Below are 27,299 nucleotides of genomic sequence, written 5' to 3'. Positions count from 1 at the left end.
AGTTCTAAACATGGCTTCAGTTATTCTTAGCAGGTTAAGGTGACATTTTTTGCTGTTTCAGGTGGTGATTTATAAAACAGTTCCCTCAAGCAGTAAAGCCATAACCTTTCCTAGGTTTACATGTTCTAAGTGACCTAGGTTGTGTCCATTCCTTTTTCTACACAGGACTGAACAACATTATTTAGTTCCAGATTTTCCTGTTTATACTTTCATGTAGTTTTTACCACTTTGAAATGTCTGAATAGCCAGGGCAACTTTATTCTGCTCTTCCTTTTCCCTCGCCTGGCAGTTAACATAAATGACTATAATTTTTCAGTAGAAGGTAAATTAATTCTATATAGTCATCGTTTGCTCAATGAATTGAAGCAGTGTGGACTTTATTTCTGGGTTTTTTTTTCCTCATTGTACCACGCAGATGCTTTAGAATTTTGAAAAACAAATACTACACCACTTTCTCTTGAGTACTGTAAATACACCTGCTCAGTGTAGTGTCAACAAATGCCCAGTGGCTTATACAGAAAACCAGCTGTGTTATATAAATTTGTAATAAGCAATTTGGGAACAGAGATTGGTGCAATCTTAAAGAAAAAAATCCCCATATGATGTCTGTGCACACTTTAGCATAATGGAAACCATCAGAGTATTCCGGGCACAAGTTTCATAATATTAGAAGAAAAAAAATTACAAAATGTGGATCTATTTATTTTCCATTCTGCTTCTACATTTTGTCACAGTCTTAACCTGCTTGCATTACCAAAATACTGTTGTCCAAGAGCCTGATTTTTTTCAATACACTCAGGATTTTAAGAATGTCACTATTCCAGAGAAAGAGGGCCTTCAGTCACACCTGCCAGCCTGAAAAGCTCGTAGGGGATTTATCAGTACATCCACTTTTTCCATGAAGCACTTTCTCAGCTTTCTATTTAAAGGCTTTATTCAAATCACATACTTCATCTCTGTATCTTCAGATAGAGGGCTGTTTTCACAGGAAAGTAGCCAAGGTCATAGGTTTTATTTTCCTTGCTAATGAAGAGTATGGAACACCCTCAACGCAACAAGCTGGGTTAGTTAATGCCTTGGTTTAACCCCAGCCAGGATCCATGCCCCACACAGCCACTTGCTCACTCCCTCACCAGCAGGATCGAAGAGAGGATAGGAAGAGCAAAAGCTGGAGAACTCATGGGCTGAGGTAAAGGCATTTTCATGGGGAAAGCAAAAGCCACACACAGAAGCAAAGCGAAAACAAGGAATCAATTCGCTGCTTCCCATGGGCAAGGGGGGTGTTCAGCCATCCCAGGAGAGCAGGGCCCTACTTAATGGTGACTTGGGAAGACAAACACTATCACTCCAAATGTCCCCCACTTCCTTCTCCTTCCCCCTGCTTTATATACTGAACATGATATCCCCATGGTCTGGAATGTTCCTCTGGTCAGATTGTGTCACCTGTCCCAGCTGTGTCTCCTCCCAACTTCTCATGCACCCCCAACTTCCTTGCCAGCATATCAGTACAAAAAGATGTTGTCTCTGTGTAAGCACTGCTCAGCAGTAATGAAAACATCTCTACAACCCTATGTTCAGCACAAATCCAAAGCACAGCCCTTCACAAAACCCAGCCATGGTGAAGAAATCTACCTCAGCCCAAACCGGCACAGCCAAGTAGAAAGAACTTGCACAGCCAAATAAAGAGAATTTTTTATAAGTGGACTTGGTTCCCTTTTGGTGTAAACTGGCAGTGTGGGTTTACAGCCCCAGAAAATGCCCCAAGTATGCCCCAAGTACTGCCATATTCTCTCAAATATACTTCCAGATTGCTAGTGATCCAGTAAGATTATTAACATAGCTGCACTAAATGGGGTCTCTGAATCTTGTCTAATTTTACCCCAGTCATTCATCCTGCAAAAAGCATTTTCTTAGACCATCCTTTGTCTTGGTGACTCTTTATCAGTCTTCCACCTTTATGTCAGGTACACTTACTCCCTCACATCTCAAATACTTTTATTCATTAGTGCTGATGTTCAATTTTATTGCAAAATGGAATATGCTGATTACAGCAGAATACCAAAATACTTAAATAAAGCATAATTGTCAAGTTGCTTGGAAAAAAAAAAATACAAGGTCTGTAAATATGTCTATGGTTGGTCTTTTTCTGTGACCATACCAATACCTTACTGATGGCAATATCTGTGCTGCATCTTGATTAAACCCTGTGAGAGAAGCCAATGCACCAACTCCATCAAAAAAGGAAACCTGGGGATGTTACCCAGGTAAGCACAACACTGCCGTCAATTGCTTGAGTGATCTGAGTAGCCAGGGCCCTGGATATGGGTACAACCTCCTGTAATACCTGTGGGGCTCTAAGAAAGCTTGGCTGTTGGATTGAGATGCAGTCTCAGAGTGAAAACAGGGAGTATTTGAATTAGGATTTAGGGTACATGCATCTCATTCACTGCTTAGAGCTGCAGCGGTTCTGCTGCTATCCACTCTCTTCCTGGTCGTGAGGAAGTCAGGGGGAAATGACATTAAATGTTGTTGGTGTCTTCATTGTCATGCTTTAAAATCTCTCTTCATGTTGACTTCAATGTATTTTGCCTGTTTTCTTTAGCTCTGTCTCCAGCATTTTGCTGTATTGCCTATGTGCGTATGCATGGCTCATAAAAACTGTGAGTGGATCTGAAAAGTGAATAGTGTGACTATTTGAGTCTTTGTCATTAGCAGTGAATAGACCATCTTGGACCACAGAAAATAGGTTTTGTGTTTAAGCAGTCGTTTCAGTAAGGCTTTGAAATGGGTTAAAATTTTATCATAGCAACGGCAGGACAAATTCTATTTTTTCATCTGTTAGTGTCAAGTGACATTTTTTTTCTGTTTTCTGACTGGTTTTGCTTTGATATGTGGAAATAGGTCAAGCGGTATGAAAATAATGCTGAGCAGATGGTGTCACAATGATTTAGTAAAAAAGAAAAAAATTCACACGTTCACATTTGCATGGCAGTATCCATACTATAGAATGGATTTTCCCTCTGCTTCGAGTTGACATTAAAAAAACATTTGGGACAGAAGTGACAAAAGAGATCTGGATAAATCTCATGGCACATGTTTCAGCTCTTTCATGCTTTTCCACAGTTTTGAAAAAAGAGCCAATGGAAAGCCTCACTAAAATATAAAAGTATCTAAGTGGATTAAATTAGCAAATTTTCTATTGAGAAGCTACTGACCCTACTACTGTATAAATTTTCAGAAGTCTTCAAGCAGCTTCTTTTAGGCATTCCTGGTCACTTTTCAAACTAAAAGTTAGGGTTGTGTGCCACTCTTGGTTTTGCGTGTCTTCTAATTTTGTTTTTACAAAACTTCGTGTTCTATCTTTTGCTGTCTTCATTCAATGATCTCTATGGAATGAGGAATAGCCATGAATGCATGGGTGGGTTCTTTGATTAGAAAGGAGACCAAACTTCAGGCCTATCAGCAACCAAAGCTGAATTCACTATTCACATTTGTTTATTTAATTATTTATGTTTGCATTTTTTCCTATAACCTCTGTAGCTCATGTGATTATTCTTAAAACTCAGTATCATCTTCCAAAAATAAATTAAATTTTTCCTCAGCCTTGAGATATAGAGCCCAATTGATTTAATAAAACAGAATGAGGTAGCAATAATCCAAAAAAGTTTCTCAGGTGCAGTGAAGAGGACTTGATGTGTTGGTATGATGTATTACCAAGCTGCCGGATTTTCTTGTATATTTGCTGAAGGACAGCGTCAAGTGCAATAAAACCTGTGTTAATTCTAGGTACTGATGAAAAGTTATCTTGTTATATTTTGAAAAGAAAGGAAGCTTTATGGTATTCCTGTCAGAAATGCGCTCATCCTTTGAACAACTTCCCTGGCATGAACAGCTTTTTAATTTAATTGGCAGATCAAACTGCACATTTACCAGTGGAAAAGGTTACTGTACATCATGTAAATTAAAGGCCACCTAGCAACATCTTTAAGAATGAAGCTTGGTACTAAGTTTATATAGGATTTCAAAAATTAATTATTTTAGCTGACATTAATGATTCAGTTATATATAAATTATGCATTAGGATGGAACTGCAGAGCAGGGAGAGAGCAACTCTTCAATTTTGGTTGAACGTAAATTACATTTACACTCATTGAAAGTCCCCTTAACCCTGCCAGTAACATTTAAATGGCCTTCAGTATAAATGAGAAACAGACTCACTATGGAATCTTGTCATAAGAAAGTAAAAGCTTTGCTTTTTTTTTATTTTTAATTTTTACATGAGCAAGCAGCTAAATGTACAAAACCTGTTAATTGTTCAGTGACTGTTTTACTTTCACATACTTAAGATATTTAAAATATAACCTTTAAATACTGTCTTGCACTGACAACTAAGTATTTTAATTTCCCTTTCTCTCTTAATTTATGATTTTTAATATTATTACAGAGTGAGTATTTTTAATATTGTTAAGGAAAGAGTATTTTAAGACAGTCAGTCTCTTTTAGGAACCTCCCTGTATACTATACAGCACTCTGAAAGCATTATTTAGGAACCAAGAAGGCCAAATTGAGTAGTACAGTGCTGCATTCTAATATGTAATGATGGAGTTAAAACTTAATTTGTAGCCCATCAAGTGTTTATTGAAATCTGTCAGAAGTTATATTTTGGTTGGTTGGTTTTGTTTCATTTTAATGTGAGAGAAGACATCTTTTTGTTCTTGAAAAAATTGAAGTAATTTGAAGCCTAGCTTTTCCCAAGTTTGTATCCTAGGGATCACAAAGTTTTGTTTCTTTTTTCAATGATAAGAATTTATAGATTGTTGAAAGAATGACTACGTTGTGAGCACCTTTCAGTGTAGGACAAAGTTTGCTAAAAAATGTATTTATTTCTTACACCAGTTGAAGAGAAGGAGTGTGTCTCTTGAGTCACGGAATTCACATTAATAGTTGCAGTCTACATATCTTAATGGAGTAAATATGTTAATTTAGAACAGACTGAAATGTTCCTTAAAATTCTTACCAGTGTTTTAAATAAATGAGAATATGCTGAATTGATAACAATTTTAAATGGCTTTCCTAGGACATTATAGTTCTGTCAACTCTTCCATTTTATGTGACTCAGAAGATTTAATATTCAAAGTGCTCTGTACAACATTTTACAAATCATTAGTTTCTCAGATGAACAAGTAAAAACATCATTCAAAATTTGTGTTTGTGGGCAAAAATTATATGTTCTGTTAAACCAAATTACACACCTGAAAAACCAGACATATTTGGATACAGATATGAAAGAGTTGGTCAAGTACTTTTTCTCCTTCAAAGAAAAAACATGGCTGATACCTATTCAGTTGTCTTGGTCTTCACCTCACTATCACCATAATATAGGAAATAATGATATAATTTTTTCAAGAGTGTTCACTGCCCAACTGGTAAAAATATCCTAATTATTATTGCAGAGAGAAAATAAAGTACTCAGTGGTAAATCTCCAGTGATCTCTCATTATTTAAAACACATTTTAATAGGTTGTTTTTTTTAAGAATTGCCTGTCTTGTGAAGTCGTTGGAAATACTCAGGAGTACCAATATTTGTTCTTCAAAGTGCCAATATAATTCATGATATTTTTCTTATTTACTAGATAATTGTCTATCTGTTTATCAGTCTGTCTATGCATCTAAAATAAAAGCTGAATATTCATTCCACAAATATTTTCTGTCAGATTCCAAATAAGATTATTTTCTTCTTTTAATTAAAAGTTCATTCCATATTTTGTCTTCTTTCTGGTCCTCAGAATAAAGCCTTTCTTCTGTCAAATGTGGTGAGTGCTTTTTTATTTCAGTTTTTGGTCTTGTGGGAATATTTTCAAATATTTGAAGTCAAAGGCAACAGCAACTGTGAGTTAAATAAATGCAGGTATTTAAAGTAGGTGCAGACATCAAGCTTCTTTTAAGTAGAATCCGCACAGTTTATTTGTACCCTGGCTACTTCACAAAGAAAAAAAAATGAGCTACAAGGAACTTGTCTGCCAGCAAAAGAATGGAACGATATTTCAGGTTTTCAATGTAGGAGGAATGCTATGTTTGTGCAATGTGGTTATGCATATAAAATTATCCATTAAGGTAGTCTGAAAGAAAATACGGATGGAGCTTCTCAGAAAAACAGATGAATTAAGATATTCTCTGACAGGATTGTTTCTACACTTCTGATAATAAAAATGGATTCTTAGTGCAGGGTTGGAAAATACGTGGGTTTTTTTAAAAATCACAGATTAGGGTGTAGAATTCAATGAATCTTGTCATAAGTTGAATGCAAACCACATATAACCATGCCGTGCAACGGGAGAAGTGAAGGTGGGGTTCTGCAACAGTAAGCATAGTAAGCAAAGAGAAATGTGTTCTATTTAGCAGAGTGGACTTTGGAATTAAAGTGGAAAATTCAATGTATACATTATAGTTTACTTTACATGTCATGGAATTTGATTCATTAATGTTGCCCAAATGCTTTTGAATTCTGCATCTGAAACAGAGATGTGGTGCTTAAGCAGTGTGTTTACTGCTGCCTAAATTAGAAGCCTGTGCTCACCTTTTTTATTTTCCCAGAAAGTGAAGTGCCTCTGACAGCCTTCAAAAAGTAATTCAGAGGGCCTGGAGTGGGAGATTTCTTCTCCTGATTGTGTGTAACAGAGCCTGGTGGAATGTGCAGGACAGTGCCAGGTTTCTTTCTCTCAGTGAGGAGCCAAGCAGCACTAGACCTACAGAACATTACTAATGATGAGCTTAAGGGAGCTTTAGCATTTGACCCTGAATTATGACCACTATGCTTATATTTCATAAAAAAATTTAACAGATAATTTCTATGTCAGGCCACTGGATACCTATGGTACCTTACGGAGAAGGATATACAAATGGGAGATGTTAAACTCTGGCATTATCAAGGTAAACAGCATGAGCTATGCCAGGTGTTGTTACTCAAGGCTGGGAAATAATTATACTTATGGGCAATTTAACTGATCAGTTGGAAAATGAGAGATTTACATATGAGCATAATATAGAATCCTTTGTTGAACTGATTAAAAAATACATAGATGTGTATTAGATTACTTGGTTTGAGATTTCCTGTCATCTATTCTTTGTTTTTTGTTACACAGTAGTATGCTTATTATCCTCCAGATGGCCCTAAATAAAGAAGCTTGTGAGTGGGATTCTATTTGATATGACATTTAATTTACATACCTATATACATGTGTTTATTCAGTTTGGACTCTTCTTCTTAAGGACAATAAGGTTATATTTTAGACAGAAGGTATTTTCATCCATATAAAAATTATGATGATACAACTGACTGAAAATTCTGAAAAAAAATGTGTATTTTTTTTTATAAGCACAGAAATGCAAAATGGTTGCAAAGCAAAGGTCAGTAGTAGAATGTCTGCTTAAGAATATAATAAAGAAAAAAATAAGTCCAGGGGATCATTCAACAACAATAGGAATGTAAAGAAAACCTGAGGGAATGGGTTAAAAATGGATCATCTAGGCAGGAAGCAACTGTTGTGCTCTATGACCATATTTCTTTCCCATATGGTCAGAAATTCAGAAGGAGTTCCAAAGGCTGCTCAGTATCTCATGTAATGAATAGGTCAAAGGACAGAAGGAGCCTTTTCAATTCTGCACCTCATTGTAGTCATTGCACCATCAAAGACTTCTGATGAAACATGGAAAGTTTCAATTGTTCTGTAAAGACTGAAAAAGGTCTCTGCAGGCATTTCAAATGAATAGACCTGGGGGAAATCGTGAGTCTGCTAAAGAGAAGATTGCAAACTCAAAATCCTTGCTAAGGAACAATTCAAAACACAATTTGACCCTGCAGGATATAAATACTCTCTTTTCTGTTCCTTTTCCTACCTGGCTAATTATGTATCACCTTGCAATTTGACATGGCAGAAGCAAAAATCTATTGTGATTTTCTAAAGTGAATATGAAGATAATATGAATGTGAAGCAAGTCTATGTCCTTCTTTATATAATCTAATGATATTGTGTTCCTTTTTCCCAGACATCAAAAAGATATGACCAGTGTACAGAGAATTCAATTTAGTTTTAACTAATTGGATTTGATAACAAACTTTTGTGTTGAAAGATAAAAGAGGTTCTCTTCAATGTATTGAAAGGAATGTAAAGTCAATGAAAGTAAGAAATGAAATATATTCCCATTGAGAGAGATATCCTGTTATAATTTATAAAAAAATGAAGAAATTGCGTTAAGTAAGATCCTGTTAACTAGGGTCAAAATAGTAGGGAAAAAACTGTTTCAAAAAGTCTTCTTAAGTTCTCTTAATGGAAAATACACAAAATTTTATGATAGGCCTATGCTGTTCCTTTTTCTTTCTTTGCTTTTCCTTTTAAACACAATTTTGTGTTTTGTCATTTAAAATAATTTATTTCAAGATAATTTATTTCAGTGTAGGTAAATAAGAAAAAAAATCTTCCAAATTGCATTTTTGACTTTGTACAATTCACTGTGGTTTTGTCTGTAATACAAATGGCCTTTCAGATTTCTGCTGGATCACTAAATACAGAATAAAATGTCGTTCTAATTGGGAACGGCGGGAAAGAACGACACAGACTCTCAAGGGAGTCAGAACAAGAGGATCTCTCTTTGTTTATTGCTCCAGGCCTGCTTTATAGACAGATACGTGGAAAGTACAGAAAGGAAACTCTTATTGGTTAGTAAACTGCTACATTACCATCATTGGTCAGTGGGGTTCACCACCCCCCTGACTTTCTCCTGCAAGGAAAACAAGGAACACATAACAACACCTGCAAGGCTGTTTTGTGTTCCTGAGGATTGTTTTAATTCCTTCTCATGTTTTTCCCAGACTACTTTCTCAGGCAAGCCTGAGGAGCTGTGCGGCCTGTAATCTGTACAGGCAATGTGGTTCAGAATTTAGCATCCATAATAAAAGATGAGACAAAGGTCAAATACCTGCATAGCCAGCAGAGCACATGTGATTTCTTTTGAGTACCTTAAGGGAAAGCATGTAGTAAGTGTCATCAGGGTAAAGAAATCCTGTAGAGCTGATTTGCAAATAAGACATTTTTGGATATGGATACTACCTTTAGTTTTGGCAGTGTCCCAGATGGTTCTTTTGGTTCTTAAAAATTTTATTTTCAGTTGGATTAATTTTGTTAAACTTCCAATGAAAAGCAGATGAATCCATAATGTGCCCAGTTATCAACTCCTTAAATAGCTCTATAAGCTGACATAATAGCCAAGAATACCAGATGACTGTTCTCTTGAAGCTGTTTTTCTGTGAGGAAAAGATGGCACAATGGGAAGACTTTTCTTTCCAAAATGAGACTTCCAAACTTGAATGTGGGTCTAGAGGATTGTTCAGCAGCTATGGCTTTTGCATAGTGAAAAGGATAATACAAACTTTTTGAATTATACTGGTTAGCACTATGATAATTGGACAAAAAAAGGTCAAGATTTTAAAATAAAATCTTTTGAATTTCTCTACCATTCCTTAAAGTTCCTTCTGCCATGTTTCCTGCTTGAAGTTTAACTACAGATAATGTTGCCACTCTCTCATTGGCAACTTGTATGACTTCAGAGTGGCAAAAACCAATGCCAAATTAGCCTCCATACACTGTTCAGTACTAAACTGGCTACCAGATTGGAAATTATTGTGGAAATTGCCAAACAAGCATTATGGAAACTCAATTCTTAAAGGCTGGCACTCTTTTTCAAAAATGTTTGTCAACTGATGAGTTTGCAAAAATTCAGATTATTGCCCTTATTCTGTAAAGTGGCAAAATAACAGAAGGAGAAGCAGCTGGAAGAGGAGGAACAACAGCAGGAGGGAACATAAAAACACCAGTTTGGGGGTGATTTAAACCCTGCTTGCTGGCTCCAACATACTACTAATTGCAGGGGGGACTTGAAAGGAGAACCATGAGCATGAGAAGAGCAATGGGAAGTATTAAACCATGACCATATGTACAAATGTTTTGAACTGACAGATGATACAAAGCCATATTTTTATAATGACCCTCTTGGGTTCCTGTTCTTAGCCATATCTTTTTGCAATGTATCTGAACTGTTCTTAGCTTGGTAAGGTTGGGATATATGCAAATGAAACCTTACTGTAATTAGAAGTCAATTATCTGAGGCAAAGAAATCTCAATAACTCATGATTAATTTTGTGACTTGAAGAGACTCTATTTACTTTTTTCACATATTAAGTCTGGAAAATGAGTTTTCCTTGCTTGTAGGATGTGCTGTTCTTTTGGCTTAATAGCAAAAATAAGTGATTTGCAGAGTAGTAGAATTTATTTTGTATGTGAAGGTACTTTTTCTAACCTAACCTAACCTAACCTAACCTAACCTAACCTAACCTAACCTAACCTAACCTAACCTAACCTAACCTAACCTAACCTAACATCTGTTTTAGTTCATTTGTATTTAAGCCTATAATGCAGAACAAGGTGGAGATTGTAGTAAGCCCTTTCTGCCTTGGTGGAGTATACTGAAATATAATGAATATAATGAAATATAAAGAATGTTCTCAGCATTTGCTTTTGAGGACACTGCTACCTGGGAGAGCTGTGAGAATGTGTTTAAGTCTGTAGTGATGTTCACTTCTTCTTGGGTTTGTCATCTTCACAGAAGAACTTACTTTAAAAAGCTTAACATCAAGGTAACCCAGGCTTTATATGAGCTTGGTCTCAGCTTTGGTATAACCTCTAAGGATTTTGTGTCTGAAGCTGATGTCAGAATTGTACTGCTCAGACCATGCACTCAGCCTATCTGCCGTGTCCAGGATACTGCAGAAATCTCTAGTGCCAAAAATTGGTTCCTGCTTGGGGATTTTAACAATTCTTATGATGATAATAATAGATAATAGGTAATTGATATTGTATATGCTATCCTTTCTCTTGCTTTTTTCTTTATTTCTTTATGAAAGACAGTGTCCATTTTGTACTAATTTTTATCCAATTTAAATTTCACCCAGATGTCTACCCTAAACCACACCACTTAGGCCAGCCTCAGGGGCACTCCAGAACAATGAAGATGTATGAGCTTCTCAAACTGCTGGTCCTTAACTGCTCCTAAGAAAAATTCAGCTATGCTTACAGATTTAGTTGTGTCATACAGCCCTCCACTTCTGGAGTGTGTAAGGTGCTAAGGGGGAGGCTGCTATGAGGAGGAGGTGGAGAAAAAAGACGAGAAGAAAGATAGGAAGATTTTTTTGACTCTGTAAGGAAAAAGGACAGGACCCCACATGTGTTGGAGAAAGCATATCAGGTGTTTGGAAGAAAAATTCTATAGCAAGAAGTCAGCTTAGCTGACTGGAAAAGGCTGGAAGAATATTTGTTCACATGGCCTGAAGCCAAATGATTTCTGGCACAACACTGAGGATAGCATTTAATGGTCCTTTAGATAACATGTAAATGTAATTTATTTATTACAAACGTAATAAATTTTAAAAAAAGAGACTGGAAAGCAGAGATATGCAAACACATAAAATGTGAGTTTTTTCTATCTTGAGGTATTTATCTGAAGCTAGTAAAAAAGAAAAAAATTAAATTAAGATAGAAGGGCATGGGAGTATCTGCCTTTTTTGGCAGCCAGTGCTTCTAACAAGGAATGCAGAGGCAGCAGGTGAGAAATGAACCAGATGCACTCAGCAGTAGATCCATGCTTGGACACTAGCAATTTCTGTCACCTTATTTATGACTTTAGAGACAGAGGTGGAGCATGAACTATCTGGAGCACTCTGGAAGATACGCTAAAAAAAAAACCCAAACAACTAAAAAACAAACATCAACAAAAACCAAAACCAAAAACTAACCAAGAAACAGTCCCCATCAAGTCTGTTCCCAGACACTGAAGAAAGTTCTTACAAAGTCTTCTCTCCAGACTCAGGTGAGCAAGGAATCATTCTTCATAAGCTGCAGAACAGAGGAGTTCTTGTGGATATGGGCTGTAGGCATGGCACAAGTGATGGAGGAATGGGAAGGAATATGCAGATTTTACTGTGAAAATCTGAAATTATTAAGGATCAACTAAATAACAGCTCCTGATGGTTCAGGAAAGCATTCCATCCATGCAAACCCTGTTTTTTGTTCGAAACTGAAACACAGAGAAAAAAAATACAAATCATGGGGTTGTTGCTCTTCTTGCTCAGCCTTTTCTGACTCAGGCATAGAGGTGTGAGTGCCTTAGCATCACACAGACTTTATCAAACAAATAACCTGCCTCAGATCTAGGGTTGCTTCTTTACCAAGAAACCCTAACTGGAGATTGTTATATTATTTTATTATATATATCATGTGTTCATACTTCAGTTAAATATATTCAAATATAGTTGCTTGGCTCTGCAGGAGTTAATGCACTGTGTAGAAATTTGTTTCACGTTTGTTTCCATGGTTTGAAACTGTGAACATAGCATTCACAGTGTGTCCCATGAGTACAGAATAAGCTACTGTACAGCTCAGACATAATCTGCATTTTTTTCACAGCAACAACTGATAGAGAAGGCTATTTTTGCTTGAGAATTTAACTGAGATGTGTCTCTGAGCAAGAGGAGTGGATTTTTTTTCCCTTGCTGACTTGAAGTTAATTACTGGCATAGCAGCATGCATGAATTGACTGTGACAGCCAATAATGCCTTCAACGTCTAATGAATGAATAGAAGAGTTTAGTTTTGTACGTTGTTAAAGGGCATTACATGGCATTTAAGCACGTTTTCATAAGACAGAATTTTCCTTGAAATATTAGTTTTCTTTTATGCCTTAGAATGTCTGCACTCTTCAGCCAACAGTACTTTATGGATTTCTTTACATTAAACATTTTATGTTATATGAGTATTATAATCTTCTGAAATACATTTCAAGTGGTCAGTATTTAGCTGATCCATGTTGGAGTCAAGCACATTAAGTCATTCAGAGGCCTGTACCGTAGAGAGCTGTTTCTAGGTCATAGAGTTTTATTGTCTACAATCACGAAATGTGGTGTGGTTGGCAAACCCTGCATTGGTTTTTGAAATTACTGTGCTACCAGTATGTTCCAATCAATGAGAACCTCTGAGCCATGAACTTTATTGATTTGTATTCTCCTGGGTAACATGAATGGCCTTCTTTAAGTCTTCCATTTTCGCTATCAAGATTTTTTTATTTTTCTGAAAACACAGCTTAGAAGAATGACAGGTTTATTTATGCATTTTCTTTGTCACCCAACTCTTGCAAAGCCTGAAACAAAAGCAAGTGCTGCAATAGGAATAGAAATCAAACAGTAACCAAACTTTTGATTTTGAAACCTTTGGTTAGGACACTTCTGCATTAGTTTCTGACTTCTGGAAATATGTAACATCACATTCAACCTGTTCCACCCTTTTTGAAATGATTACTTTTTCATTCTTTGGAATATAATATAAGTTTTCATTACTTTGAACCAAAGAAGTGAAAAAACAAAGTTCTAGTCATCCTATTTTGGTCTTTTATTAAAGATGCTTGAGTAGCAGATTTCAACTTCATAGCTCAGATCTTATCAATAATACCAAAGAGAACCATGGATGTCTGTGGAATGAGTAACGTAGTGTTTTGTACACATGATTCAGTGAAGCTTCCTTCTCCATTTGCTAAACATACAATAGTGAAGTAACAGCCCTGTAAGGAGTAAACTATAACCAGAAATACCATCTGTATTGTTTATGTGTCAGAGTGATTGGAAGTGTCTTTAAATAAATATTTGGTTCATGCCAAGCAGGAAAGAAGCAGAAAAGAAGGTAATAGAATGGCTTACTTTTTATTTTTTTAATTATTTTTTTTCCATTGAGAAAGATCTCATAGCTGCTAAAACTTAATTATTTTAGATATTTTCAGTCCTGGAATCTGCCTGATAAGGAATTACTGGAAGAGAAATTGAGTGAATTAGCTTCCAGAGTGCCATGCTTCACAGATCTGTGTGTATGCAACTGTGCTGCTTCAGAGGTTCACATTGATTCATTTAGAAAAAATCTGCAGATAGCTACACACATAAATAGATGTTTCCAGCAGGACTTGGTGAAGGTCACAGAAAGTTTGTGACAGAGCTGGGAATTAAACTAGCCATTTCCCTTGATTCCAGATCAAGTCTGTAATCATGAGCTGCCTTTGCTTCCAGGAATCAAGGCATTCCCTGCCTCTGACAGAGATTTTCTGCATCACAAGTTGGTTGATAAATTTGGCGCTGGTACACAGAATTTATGTGCACATGTAAGAAGCTGTGAGTATCAAAATGCCTACCTCAACACCAGCAGTCATCAAAAAACTTAACAGGGAACCAAAAATTATGCAGAATTATATATATATTATAATATATATATTTTATATATATTATAATATAGCCAGAATTATCTTGGGCAATTTCAAGTTGAGCTACGTGATTATCTCATGTCTAATCCAAACACTGATCATTAAATTAGGTTTTCTTCTCACTAAATCCCCTACAGTCCCTGTCTGGAGGCATGTTCACAACACACCTAGCAAACACTTTCAGGATGAGATCTACACCTAACATTATAATGATAGCCAGTTTTATTTTTAAGAAAGGTGGTAACTGCCACTTGCTCTGTTAATTAATTCTCTTAAGTAATTGTTCCATTGCTCAGCATTGCAAATAAATCCCATTTCTAGTTTGGGAATAAAACAGTACTGTGCCCATTTACTGCTATAGTTTAGTATAACTTCTTTAAGGAAAGTTCAGTCTTACTTTATCTTTGCTTTATATAGGAGAACAGAGACTCAGTTTGCATTGAATTATTTAAGGTGCTTTAAGTGATTGACTGAAAAGAATTGTGACAGTGATTTTAAGTCTGAAAATTACTTGCTACAAGATGTGTAAGGCAGCTTATATATGTAAGTTTTTAAATTATCTGTAAACTGTAGAGTTGAAGTAATGCCACAGATAGATGTTTTTCTGTAGATTTTGGATAAGAGATTTAAAATTTTCCTCAATTATGCCAAGTTTTTTCAAGTCCATTTTCCAGTTCAAATTATTCCTGTTCTCATTTTCATGTCTGTCTTTGGTTTTTGAGCTTTTATACATATCAGCTTTGCTTCCATTGCTCTTAAAGTTTCTATGTTAATTTTGTTCTAAAATTAAAATTTAAAATATAAAATGATCTGTTCTCTAGTCTCATTAGTATTTTACTTATATGATTCTCATTTCAAATTACTGTTACGAATATTTTCATTTGGAAACATAAATCTACCTAGAAAAGTTTTTACATGTACTTCTCTGTCTTTGAACATTTTTTTCCCAGAAGTTTATTTAAGCAAGAATGTTTTGTTTCTGTATCTGTTTTCCTACCTAATACACCTGTTGGTGGACCAAGTGCAGTCTTTAGAAAGATGAATACACAGAGCCAAGTTTCTTCAAACCTTGCAAGTGGCTCAGCCAAGCGAGTTGAGTTCTCCTAGATCTTCATTATCTGAAAGCTCACAGAAGTGGAGTGGTGTTTGTGTGAGGTAACATATGGTGTTGGCATGAACTACGGTGATTGTACTGACAGCAGATAAAATTAAAAATTCAGGAACCTGGGCCAGTCAATTCACTGTCTGTAAATTACATGATACTGTGATGATTTTTTCCCTTGCATAATATATGGTTGCACTTTCTCTTCTCTGTTGAATCTTCCTATGAGAATCAGTTATTTTGACAGCCAGAAGTGATTGCTGAAGTGCAACTCCTGTACTGATAGTACTGTCTCTCTTTTTTATCATAACACACAGAACACTTGCATTTTCTTTAATGTGACTAATACAGTTACATATTCTAGAGGGTGTACATGAGCCATCATTTGCTCACAGAACTATGTGGAAAATGTCTATTACTTGGTAAAGGGTAAGGCCCAGGTGTGAAATAGACTTTTTTCCTTACTTAATCTCTTTTTCTTTTTCTCCTTACTGACGTATAATCACTCACAGAACATTCTAAGCTCCCCAACAATGCCAGAGTACCCAGTATAGAGGGAGACATCCATTTGGAAAAATGCTGCTCAAAATGGAATTATGCTATATTATATCCTAAATTACTATCCTATGTTGATTAAACCCAACTATGTGTAGTCCCTGAAATCCTATTAGGCACCATGCTACTTGAAATCCAGTGACCTGAATCCTGAACATGTAATTTGTCCCTTATTCATCACATCTTAATTAAAAGACTTGCCTGTCTCCTAAACAAGGAGTCTTTGTCCTACTGCCTCCTGTGTTCAGTGGTGTCAGAGTCCAGTACTGTCTGACTGGTTTTTTAGGTATTTCACACAAGGAGAGCTTAATGCTTAACATCAGATTTACTTTTGTAAAGATAGTTGGCATTGCATGTGATTTTGACATAAGAAAGTAATACTGCAATATTCTGAGATCACAACAAAAGGTAACATAGGTATTGAAATATACAGCTGAGCCACGACACAAATGTGATTCCCATCCCTGTATCCTCACCAACATGTCATGACACCGGGTGTCCCCAGTTGCTGTGAAGGAATCTGACTTACTTTTTTGTGGGTAAAAGCCAATTGAAGCCCATTTCTCTGTTTTAAGTTCCTTTTATTAACTGTGCAGCCTTTCTAACTTTTGCTGGGTCGGTCTATTGTATGGTGGTCTGGCTAGCTCAGGAGGCATTGCTGTCTTCAAATTATTGTGGGGATCGCTGTTTGCAGCCTGCAGACACACTGGTACAATGGATATCAGCCAGAAAGGTCACCCTCCTGTCCCTGCCAGTTTTCTCTGCACTGACTGGTGACCACTCCTGACCTTCTTCCCTGAGCTTGTCTTTCTTGCCTTCCTCCTATGAGTCTTCCATTGTGGTGGTGTGTTGGTTGTCACACGTGGAGAGGCTGAGGCTCTTAAAAAGCTGAATCAGACATGGGATAATTTTCCCTTTGAAGTTGCCCCTGTCTCTCCTCTACAGAGAGACAGCAACTGAGCAAACAGTATTGGCACTTTTAGACAATTACTGCAGCAGAACTAACCCAGGCCAATCTAGGTACCCCCAGATAATGTCCTCCTGCTGGAGAGCTGTCTAATAGCTGCTAAAGCCATTTTTATAAAGCAGGTCAAGTCTTCTTTTCCTCTACATTACAATCACTCTGACCACTTTATTATACACTTTACTCTGTTAAAAGTACATTATAGCAGGCTATCCCAAGAAATGATGTGTAAAATTCCACTTTGGGGATTTGATCAACTGCCATATTTTTAGTTTGTTGGACATATATGCCTATTCATGAATATATACATATGCATTCCCCAGGTATGGACATGTTCACAGTATTTGTGGGTGCTGAACAATTTGTGTGGATGCTAGATGATGAAAATATCATAGAATTATATCACAAGATGCATTGCTACACTGTAAGAATGTATGAGCAGCATAGGGAATTTTCATATCTCTCTGCATTGAAAAAGATGCATATTCTATTTGGTACTTTTCCTTGATTATTCACTTAAACAATAATGAAAATCTGCTGGCACTTTTTGTGTGCCTGCTAAGTATGAAGAAGCTGACTGGTGTGAACTCAAATAATTTTGCTCCAAACATAAGGAGCTCTAGTCAATTGCATAATGTTGTTAATATAAAATCCACAAGTGTTATAATAAGCAGAAAAAGATTGTTGATTGTTTATTCTGTTCTTTCATACCACATTTCAAAATGTGGTATGTGCAAAATACGCATTTCGAAATTTTTACTTCCTGCTTATGTAAGAACAAAAATTCTTGTGCTGTTTATTCCCTCTATCCAAATGTATATAACAGCAGGAAGACAACCTCTTTGTATGTATTGGAGGTGACAGCATGATTAGAATTAATATTAATGAAATTCTTAACTGATTCTGATTAGGTTAAATAGAACTACAAACTTTTGCTGCATACGTCTTTTTATCAATCACTAAAATTTTTGTAAAATGTCACACATTTCACATTGCAGAAGTACGAAGTCATGAGTAAACATTATTTTGTTTGAAGTTATTATCTTCCATAGAAAACAGTACACAGCAACAGACAAAAATCTTCCCAAATTCTGTAATTTATGCTTATACATAAAATCTTGTTTTCTGAAATGATATGGCTTGACAAAATGGGTTGTCATGATGGTATAAATATAATTTCTCATAACCACCAATATAATACTTTATCTTATGCAAAACTTTCATTTTCCAAACATTTTTAAATCATAGAAGTATGAAATTACGGAATTGCATTCACATTAGTTACACAGGTAGCTTTTCAAGTTTATTTGAAGTGTTGTCTGATCTAAGTACACGATTATTTTAACATAACTGGCTTACTAAGTGCCCACGTGTGAAATAGTCCAGATATCAAGGCTACACTTCTAATGAATAACCATTTTTATCTTTGAACCTCATTCCCAGTTAACATTGTCCCTCTGGGCACAAAAACCACTGCATGGATTATCCTGATATCAAGTAAACATTTTCTAGTTTCCTAGATCTCACTGGGACTTCATTTTTCCTTCTTGCATTTCTGTGTAGTTGGCAGTCTTAATATTCCAACAGAAGTCTCGATACATGACATATTTATTCAATCATTAGCCACAGATGCTTTCAGAGATTTTGCCATTCAACACCTGGCTGTGCAAAGTGGGATCATTTCAGGAAGTGCTGGGAATCTGACTTACTGCAAGTCACAGCAAATCTTCCTGGCCTTTTGCAGACAAGCCTACGCTCACTCTGTGTGTGCTAGGAGCTGGCTAAAGGCCAGCCAGCTTCAGTCTGAAAGCTGTGCATCACTGTTAGCACAGTGCTGTGCTCTCATTAGGATTACTAAGGTAGCTTGAGCTCACATCCCTCAGATCAGGATTGGCTGGCATCTATCCAACTTGGGTAATAGAATCCCTCAAAACCCTGAGCTTTTGAGAAAAATTCTGAAAATTGGAGAAGTTTTCAGATGAAGGTTACACGAATACATAAAGAAAAAGCTGAAAACCCAACAAAAACAAAGCAAGAAATCCAGGGGCTAAATTTATATCTGATTTATGTCCAATTCTTATTTCAGTGCAGTCACAATCTAAATAATAAGTAAAAAAACCCTGTCTAATTCAATACAGTCATTAGAAACAATAATATTAATTTTGGTGTTAATTTACAGCTATGGCTAAGTATGTTAGATTTTCCCCAGTGCCGTTCAGGGATTTATAATACTGAATTTTGTTTAATAAGGCACGATGCTTGTAATGTGCTTTTTGCAATACCCAGAGTAACTAGAATGACCTGTTTGGAGCAGGTACACACACTGCAGGGGATTTGCACAGGTCTGAAGCAGCAGCTGTTGGCCAGCTGTGGTACCTGACAGCATCTCAAGCAGCACATATATAGCTGAGGGAGAGAAAGAGTCCTTCTGGACTCTGTCAGTCTTCTAATGAAAGAAAAAGGAAGTGCTGAAGTGAAATGAACTAAAAGCTTTTCAGAAAGAGTTCAGCTGTTTAGAAAATCAGCCCGTAGCCCAGTGTGCATCCAAGTTTATGATCCATGCTCTTTGCAAGATAGATCTGTAAGTGTAACTTTAAAAACTGAGAACATTTCAAAACTCTCCTATGCCTTCTTGATTTTATTTTGCTCAGGTCTGTGGTGAGCTGTTTCTGGCTGTACTCCAGATGCCCACCAAAGTTTCACCATCACTCCCCTCCTCTGCTGGACAGGGGAGAGAAAATATAATGAAAGGTTCCTGAGTTAAGAGATTTTGATGATTTAGGGAAATATGTCTTCTGGTACTATTAACTGATCACTGTCTGTGATTAATAGTTAATCAGAATGAGGCACAAACTAGAAAGAAAAAAAAGTTAAATTCATTAAGCTGATGTTATCCTTAGGAACAAAGTGACAACCCCCTCCTAATCTACAGTTAACTATATATATGTTATATATTATTGCATCATGTATTATATATTATAAAAATACATGATCTATTCCTGAAATTCAGTATAGAACTTAATTTATTTCAAACATATTTAGAAATTATATAAAAATATTTATATAAAATAAAATCTATTGAATATTACAGATGAGAAACATTTTTAAAATCTTCATAACTTCTTTTTCCCCCCAGTGTTTGGGTGTATTACATCCAGTATTGGCACTTTTAGACAATTACAAAATTAAAAAAAAAAAGTAAAATAAATAAAATACATATATAGTTCCTCAAAGAAGATAAAAGAAAGAAAGATAGGACACCTAATTACCTAATTGATAATAGATTTTGTTTATATTTCCAAAAATAAAATAAAAACCAAGGGAAAAGGCAAAGTTAGTATAACCATGCCTGAGAAGAAAATCTAGGCCATAAATCTAAATTTTACTGGAGAGCAAATTTTTACCTGAATATTTGGTAAATAATTGATGTAATTAATATCTTTTTCTCTGGGAACAAAGAAGCTTCTGTTGATATTCTGATTTTTGTCATCTCATATGAGTTTTAAAATTACACCACTGCTTTTCTCCAGAGGAAAAAAATTTAACTTCATTCCTGTGGTGCACTAACCAGTAGCTTTAATTTTTTTTTTTATTTTTTTTTTTTTAATAAACTAGTGAAATTCCGGATAAGTAGTGGAATAATTGTCACAGCTTGAGAACTGAGAAATCTGAGTTCACTTTCGTGCTTTATTCTGACTTCAATTTATTTCTTCAAAATAATCTTTTTTTAAAGCTATGTTTAGTTTTCAAACTTTGTTGAAGGCAGTTAGACTGTTTGAAGTCACTGATAACAAACCCTATTTGCCTCCATTAAGGATTGGTAGAGCTTTTGGAAACAGTTGAGCTGGCAGATGTATAGCAGAATGTCTAAAGGACTCTGAAACTGTTTCTTACTCTGAACAATGGTTTTGAATTCATGTAGTTTAATGACAATTGCCAAAATTAATCTAAAGTTGAAGTCGCAGGGCAAGATATGTATATGCCTGTTGTGGTGAGCAGCACACTCATTTGATAATATTGGGGGCTGTTTAGAAAGCACTTGCTATGTCTTTTGGCTTATAATATTGCTGCCATATTTTAAAAGCACTTCAATAAATTAAAAAAAAAAAAAAACCCAAACAAATCATGACACTTTTTTATTTCAATATTTTTCTAAAGTGTCCAGAACAGTGATATTACAAAAATAATCCTATTTGCAGTTGAGGTCTGCATTTTCACCATCTGCCTGGACAGAGACCTCTTTGAATAGACTTACTGAAAGTTCAGGACCTTAAATTGAAAATTCCTTTGAATGAAGAGCATAAGATTGTGTCTTGATTAAGTCAGAGAATATAGATTGCATTAATACTGGTCTCTGTGAATGGTGCCAGCTAAAAAAAAATGCTCAATGTTATTTGGTGACTCAGTCCTATTCTGAAAACAAAGTAGTAAGATCAATGACCTGAATAATGAGTATATCTGGGATGTGTCCTGAATATTTTGACCCAAGCTTTTTTCCTTGACTTGACTTTCATTTTGTTCCTTCGGCATTGATTGAAAAGAAATATCCTAATGAAAAGTACATCCTAGTGCTCACTCAAGTAGGAAAAGGCCAAAAAAGTTGAAATAGACTCTGTATTATTCACAATATTTAGAATATTAGAATTTTGCATTTGTGTGTATAGAGCTCAGCAGTTCAGGTGAAATTGCTGTTTCCAAGCAGAGTGTTTACAGCAGACTCATGGCAGTATGGAATTGCCAGCATCAAATCCCAAATGGGAAGTCCACAACTTTTCCCAAACCTATTCCAGTGCTTCACAGCACTTGTGATAAAGTTTCCCTAATAATTTGTGTTTTAGGCTTTCAGCTCCTTCATAGTGAAGCATCTTTTGTACAATTAGTCAAATCAGGCCTTATGCTGTAGGAAGGGTGCTTAAGGAAAAAGAAAAAAAAAAAGTATTTTTTCATTTGTAAATTAGTATTGTTTTAATGGTCAGAGTACTGTTGTTTCAACAGTTATTTTACTGACAAACTACAGTCTCCTAAGGAAAATATAAAATCTGGGGAGGAAACCCCACAGTCTGAAGTATGGCTTAACATTTTGATACTAAGGGCCACACATAACAATAGTTCTAACTCCCAGAGTGGAGAGATAATTGTCAGTAGCACTGATTTAAAATAAAAAAAGCACAATCCCTTGTACATCAGAAGTTTTCATGGCTATTCATGCTGCTTCATCTATTTATTGCTTAACTTTATATGGCACTTCCTCTATCTTGCCTGCTTGCCAAGTTTTGTTTCATCCCTGGCTATTAAAGCTTATTCCAGGGATAAGAATGTGGAACAGCTGAATTCCAGCTCAAGCACCAGCCTCTTTGGGCTTCACAATTTGAAGGATTTGGCTGTTTTATATGCAATAAGCAATCTGTTAATTGTTATCAGAGCATGTGTAATGGATTAGGATGCATTAAAAAAAACAAAAAACAAGCCTCAAACCAAAACACCACAATAACAAAAACACTAGCAAAGTTTTCTGTTTCCTTTAATTCAGCAGTTAGAAACATACTACCAGGGTTGGGAGTAGATTCATTTCTAGTGACTGAAGGTTCAGGGCTGCTGCTCATCTCAAAATCCACTGGGATACAGGCCATTGCAGGCATCACAAACACAGCTCTTAGTCTGTCCCACTTCTATTTCTTTATCTTATATGGAATAATTTGAGATTCATTAGTTGAAAAAATGTTTAAGGAATGACCATGGGCCTAGTGATTAGGATGGTTTGCTAGGAATTAGATCTTAGTTCCTGCTGTCATACATATTTCATCATTTTATCCAGAAGCTGTAAAAGAAAGACTATGTACTTTAATGTAAAGATATGAGAACTTTTATCTTTCTTCATTTCCTCCCCAGCTATTTGCAACAAACCACAGTCCTTTTCCTCTCTGATCAAATTAGTCTATTGGTGAATGGCCTGCTGATGTGACTAACAGAGAGGAGAATTTCCTGTTACCAGCTCTTTCTTGTGTTACAGCATGAAATAAATCTGAGGCACATCAATCACTTGAATCATTATGTTGAATCCTACTTGACAATGAAGCCACTGAATGGATAGAATTAATAAAAAACAACCCACTGAAGAGAAATATTTTTAAGGTGACTTGAAATTTGTGTGTTGATAAACAGGAAATGATGTTTAGCTCAAGAAACATACTAATTTCTGTGACTGTGCTGGTTGCTGTGAATCCTTCTTTAAAGCTACTTTCTGTCTCTCTCTCCAGAGATTTTGCGTAAGAAATTAGTCTGTGGTTTTCTTGACATCAGCCAATGACCTAAAACTCATGACTAAAATGTCACTGTAACACTTGTGGTGTGCAAGACCTAGTTTCCAGTTGCCTGTTCACTGTTAAATCAGGAATACGTAGGAGACATGAGTGAAACCCTACATTCCCAATCCCGTGATACTGAAGCATATTTTTATCTCTCAGTGAAATTCCTCACTGTTACAATGCTTTTAAAATCCAGCCATTTTTTCATAAGCATTCTGACCATTTCATGATACAGAACAGGGATACTTGAGTTTGGCTTAGTATGTAGATCATAGCAGAAATGTCTGTACGCATACATGCATACAAATACATAACTATATGGAGAAATTGTATATATTTTTGCAACATGAGGTTCAGACATGCAATATTTGCTGTAGGGTACTGTTTTCCTGAGGAATGTTTTTTGACAACTTTTCGACTGCCCTTTCTTGTCCTTTGACAGTGTTTCCCATACAGAAGATAGCCTGCTTGACTTACATTATCCTTGAACCCCTTGTTGCCTACTTGACATTAATTTCTGTAACCAAGGCAATATCACAAGTGAAGTTAAAAATCAAATCTCTGAGAATAGCCTTATCTAGATTGATTCTCTCTTCAGACTGCATACTAAGCAGTCACACAGAGCTTCCAAACTTACAATAGATGATAGAATTCTTCTCCTTTTGATCCCAAAGGAAGAAAGTGGAACCCTTCTTTTCCTTGCTTCCAGCATTTCATTACAATCTATATAACTTTCTTACAAGTTTTGTCCTTCAGTTTGTCTGGTTCTGCTGAGTATTTCAGTGAATTAAATACTTTGGGCTTCTTTAGAAACGAAAGAGAAGATAAATCTTGTGATTATCTGTCCTGTTTTCTAGAATGCACTGAACTGTGTGTTCCATAAAAAAATGCCAAGTTCTTTAACATTTTCTTGATGCTCAGGTATACAGTTCCCATTACTGAAGTAGATGTATATATCATAATATTTAGTTTTTGTCTTTTCATAGAGTCTTCCATGATACAAGTAACTAAGAATTCTGATGACTTTAGAATGGAAAACTGAAAAACAGAGGGAATAATAGGCTTGTTTCAGGAAGCTTACCACTTCAGCAAGGAGTACCCCAAGGCTAATGCAATCTAATTTGAGTTTAGTTATTTAAAATTTCAGTATTGTGTCTAGACTGGGTGTCTAGGAGGCATGTCCAATGGCGAGGACAAGTCATCATTTCATCCTACACTATTGCTTTATTTCCCACAGGAGGGACTTCTTTTTTCTTTCCCTTTCTATACTCTGTAGACAATAGACGCTTAGGCAGTAGATGCCCAATTTTTAAATAGCTAAAATAAGAAAGTGGAGTATGTTTGCTAATAATTTTATAATATTACTTCTTGTGGGGGAGAGGACATTCTCAGGCTAAAATTGTGTGATATTTGTCTAAAGGCTGTATTTTGATAAGATTTGATTGAACGGGAATTACTGCCACATTTTTATTGTAATTTTATCACAGTGGGGCCAAACAAAGTGCAATTGCAGTGATTCATATGACAACAAAACTGAACCAAGGACCTGGAAATATGATCTTCGTAAATTTTGTTAAAGTATTTTTACTACTGTGGTCCTATGAACCTTTTCCCACTGAAGAGAAAATAAATGTATTTAAATCCACTCATTTATATCTAAAAGAATGCAATAACTAAATGCGATAAGTAAAATTTGTAAAAAGTCACAAGAAAGGGTGGTTGGGAAGAAAGGGGAACGCAAAAGTTTATTAACACTCTTAAATCTCCAATACAATCCCTGTCTTTAAACAGTTAAACATTTGCTATGTCAGTTTTCTTAGCTCATATATTTATTGATTTCACCCAGAAAAGATAAAAATGAGTTAATCTTTTTAAAGAAACATTAAAAGATAGCTCCACATGAATGCAAGAATCATTGGGCTGAAATGTTGCAGACAACACTGAAAGATCCTTGAATGTGTTTTTATCCCTGCTTATGCCTCCTGTACCATGGTATGCCTTGTGTATGGTGTTTACATTATTCCTATTCTGTTAGATATTAAAAATGTGCATCTAAAACAAGCTTTTTTTTTTGTCTGAAAATATTGGTAATGACGGACGCAAGTCTTAATAGGCCAGTCCAGATAACTTCATAGTGACTTCCCAGAATATCCTTCAGCCTTCTCCAGAAGTTTGTTACTTGGAACAGAATTACAGTTCATTTCTCTGCTATTAATGGCTTCTGAAACTGAAGTTCTTTGTGCATGTGCCACTATCTTTGAGTACAGCTTTAAATAATACTCATATGCTTTGTGACTTGCCCTGAAATACTTTAAAAATATCCATCATAGTTCTCATGGAGGGTGAAAAGTATCAAAGGTTAAGGCAACTGTACTTGTCTTTGGTGTAAGGTTAGTTAAGCACCAGTGCAAAATGAAAAGTTACTTTAATGTAATTGCTAAAATATGACACGGTACAAAATGCTTAATTTCCCATGAAGATTAAATAAGAGTAGCACATAACTGGCATTATAATGTAATGCTTGTTTCTATTATTTAATAAAATACAGCATGCTGTAAAACTTCTGATACATAACTGTATTTGTTCTTCATATGAGCTATTCACAGCACTCTGGGAACAGGAATGTAGGTAGTTTGCAAATCGGGGAATACAAATGATTCCAGCAAAGGTGCAGTGATTAATAATGCTTTGAAATCAAAAAAAGTTATGGGTCAGTTAACATATTTAGCTGAACAAACTTCTAGTTGCTGAGAAAAGTTTTCTCCAATCCAAACTGTGGAGTAGTCCAGAGGACTGATTTTCCTTCTACACAGATGTATGTATATGATGTAAATGCACTGGACTAAGTGTAAATCTGTTCTGAATGAAGAGGCAATTACATCCAGTATCTCATCAGGAAAATGTTATATTCTACAAGACTTGGTAGTATTGAAAATGGGAACAGATTTGACTGAAGTGTTTTGTCTGGGGGGGAAAAACCCCAAACCAGCAATATAAAAAAAAAAATAAAAAACAACCAAAAAATGACCCGTCTCCCTGTTCCCCCTCCCAATTACTATTAAGTGCATAGGTTTCAAAAAACATTTAAGATAATTTATCTTATTTTTTTAAGATAAAAAGTGTCATCTGTTGTTGTGATAGATTGGCATTTAAGAAAACAAAGAGAAACACCTAAGGAAGTTAAAGCTGCTGGAGGCTGATGGGAGTTTTTCTCCTAGCCAACAGCTGGCCATTTCTAAGAATTGACAGCTTAACCATTGAAAAGTGAGATCAACCTGTGAACACCGCCTTAAGACCTAAGCCTGGGAATTTCTTGTTCTCTTTGTTTCCTGGCTGTGAAAGGTACCAGAGCTCCAGCTGGTTCCCGTTCCCTGCCCAGGCCATGCGGCCCCGTGGGGCAGGGGCTGGGCCGGGCCCAGCGGCTCCCGGCCGGGAGATGGGGCCTGCGGGGCTTGTCCCGGGCTCTGGCCGGGCCAGGCCGGTCCCTGGCTCGGCTGCAGATTTTGCTGTGACTGAATTCACCAGAGACTGCCGAGTAAAGAAAGAAAAAAGCTCTTGACCTGCGGCAGGCTGAGACAGTGACCACACTCTCCAGAGCAGGCATGAAGAATCTTCCATCGCAGACAGCTCCAGCTGCTGCTCCAGCAGAGATCACAGAACCATCTACAAAGCCTGGGCAAGATTTTAACCCTTTCATTACCCAGAGGAGACTTGCAGATTAATCCTTTTTTCCAGAGAAAGAGAAAGAGAGTAATCAACATGTAAAGAGACTTTATAAACTATTAGAGACAGTAAAGAAAAGAATTAAGCTTCAGAAGAGGTAGAAAATAAAGAGATGCTTTAATTAAGCTGAAATATTTTTCTGTTAAAGCTATGGAGATGGACAATAGTGTTCTGAAAAAACTCCTTTAATTCATGACAGAGTTTATTAGGAGGAATGGAGTGTTTAAAGTGTGGATTTTGAGCAAAAGGTGGAGTAATTGTGATACAGTGAGGTGCTGGAACAGGGTGGAGAGAAGTAATAG

At 36.1% G+C, this 27,299-nt stretch overlaps 1 protein-coding gene across 1 annotated transcript in view; it reads left to right on the top strand.

Annotated features, from left to right (window-relative positions):
* Window positions 1-27,299, top strand: part of GPC5 (glypican 5) — a 587,425-nt gene that overhangs the window by 153,167 nt on the left and 406,959 nt on the right. The window lies entirely within an intron of this gene.

Source organism: Parus major, chromosome 1 (genome assembly GCF_001522545.3).
Source record: "Parus major isolate Abel chromosome 1, Parus_major1.1, whole genome shotgun sequence".
Lineage (NCBI taxonomy): Eukaryota > Metazoa > Chordata > Aves > Passeriformes > Paridae > Parus > Parus major.
Note: the sequence above shows the minus strand (reverse complement) of the source record. Positions and strands in the feature narration are given on the sequence as shown.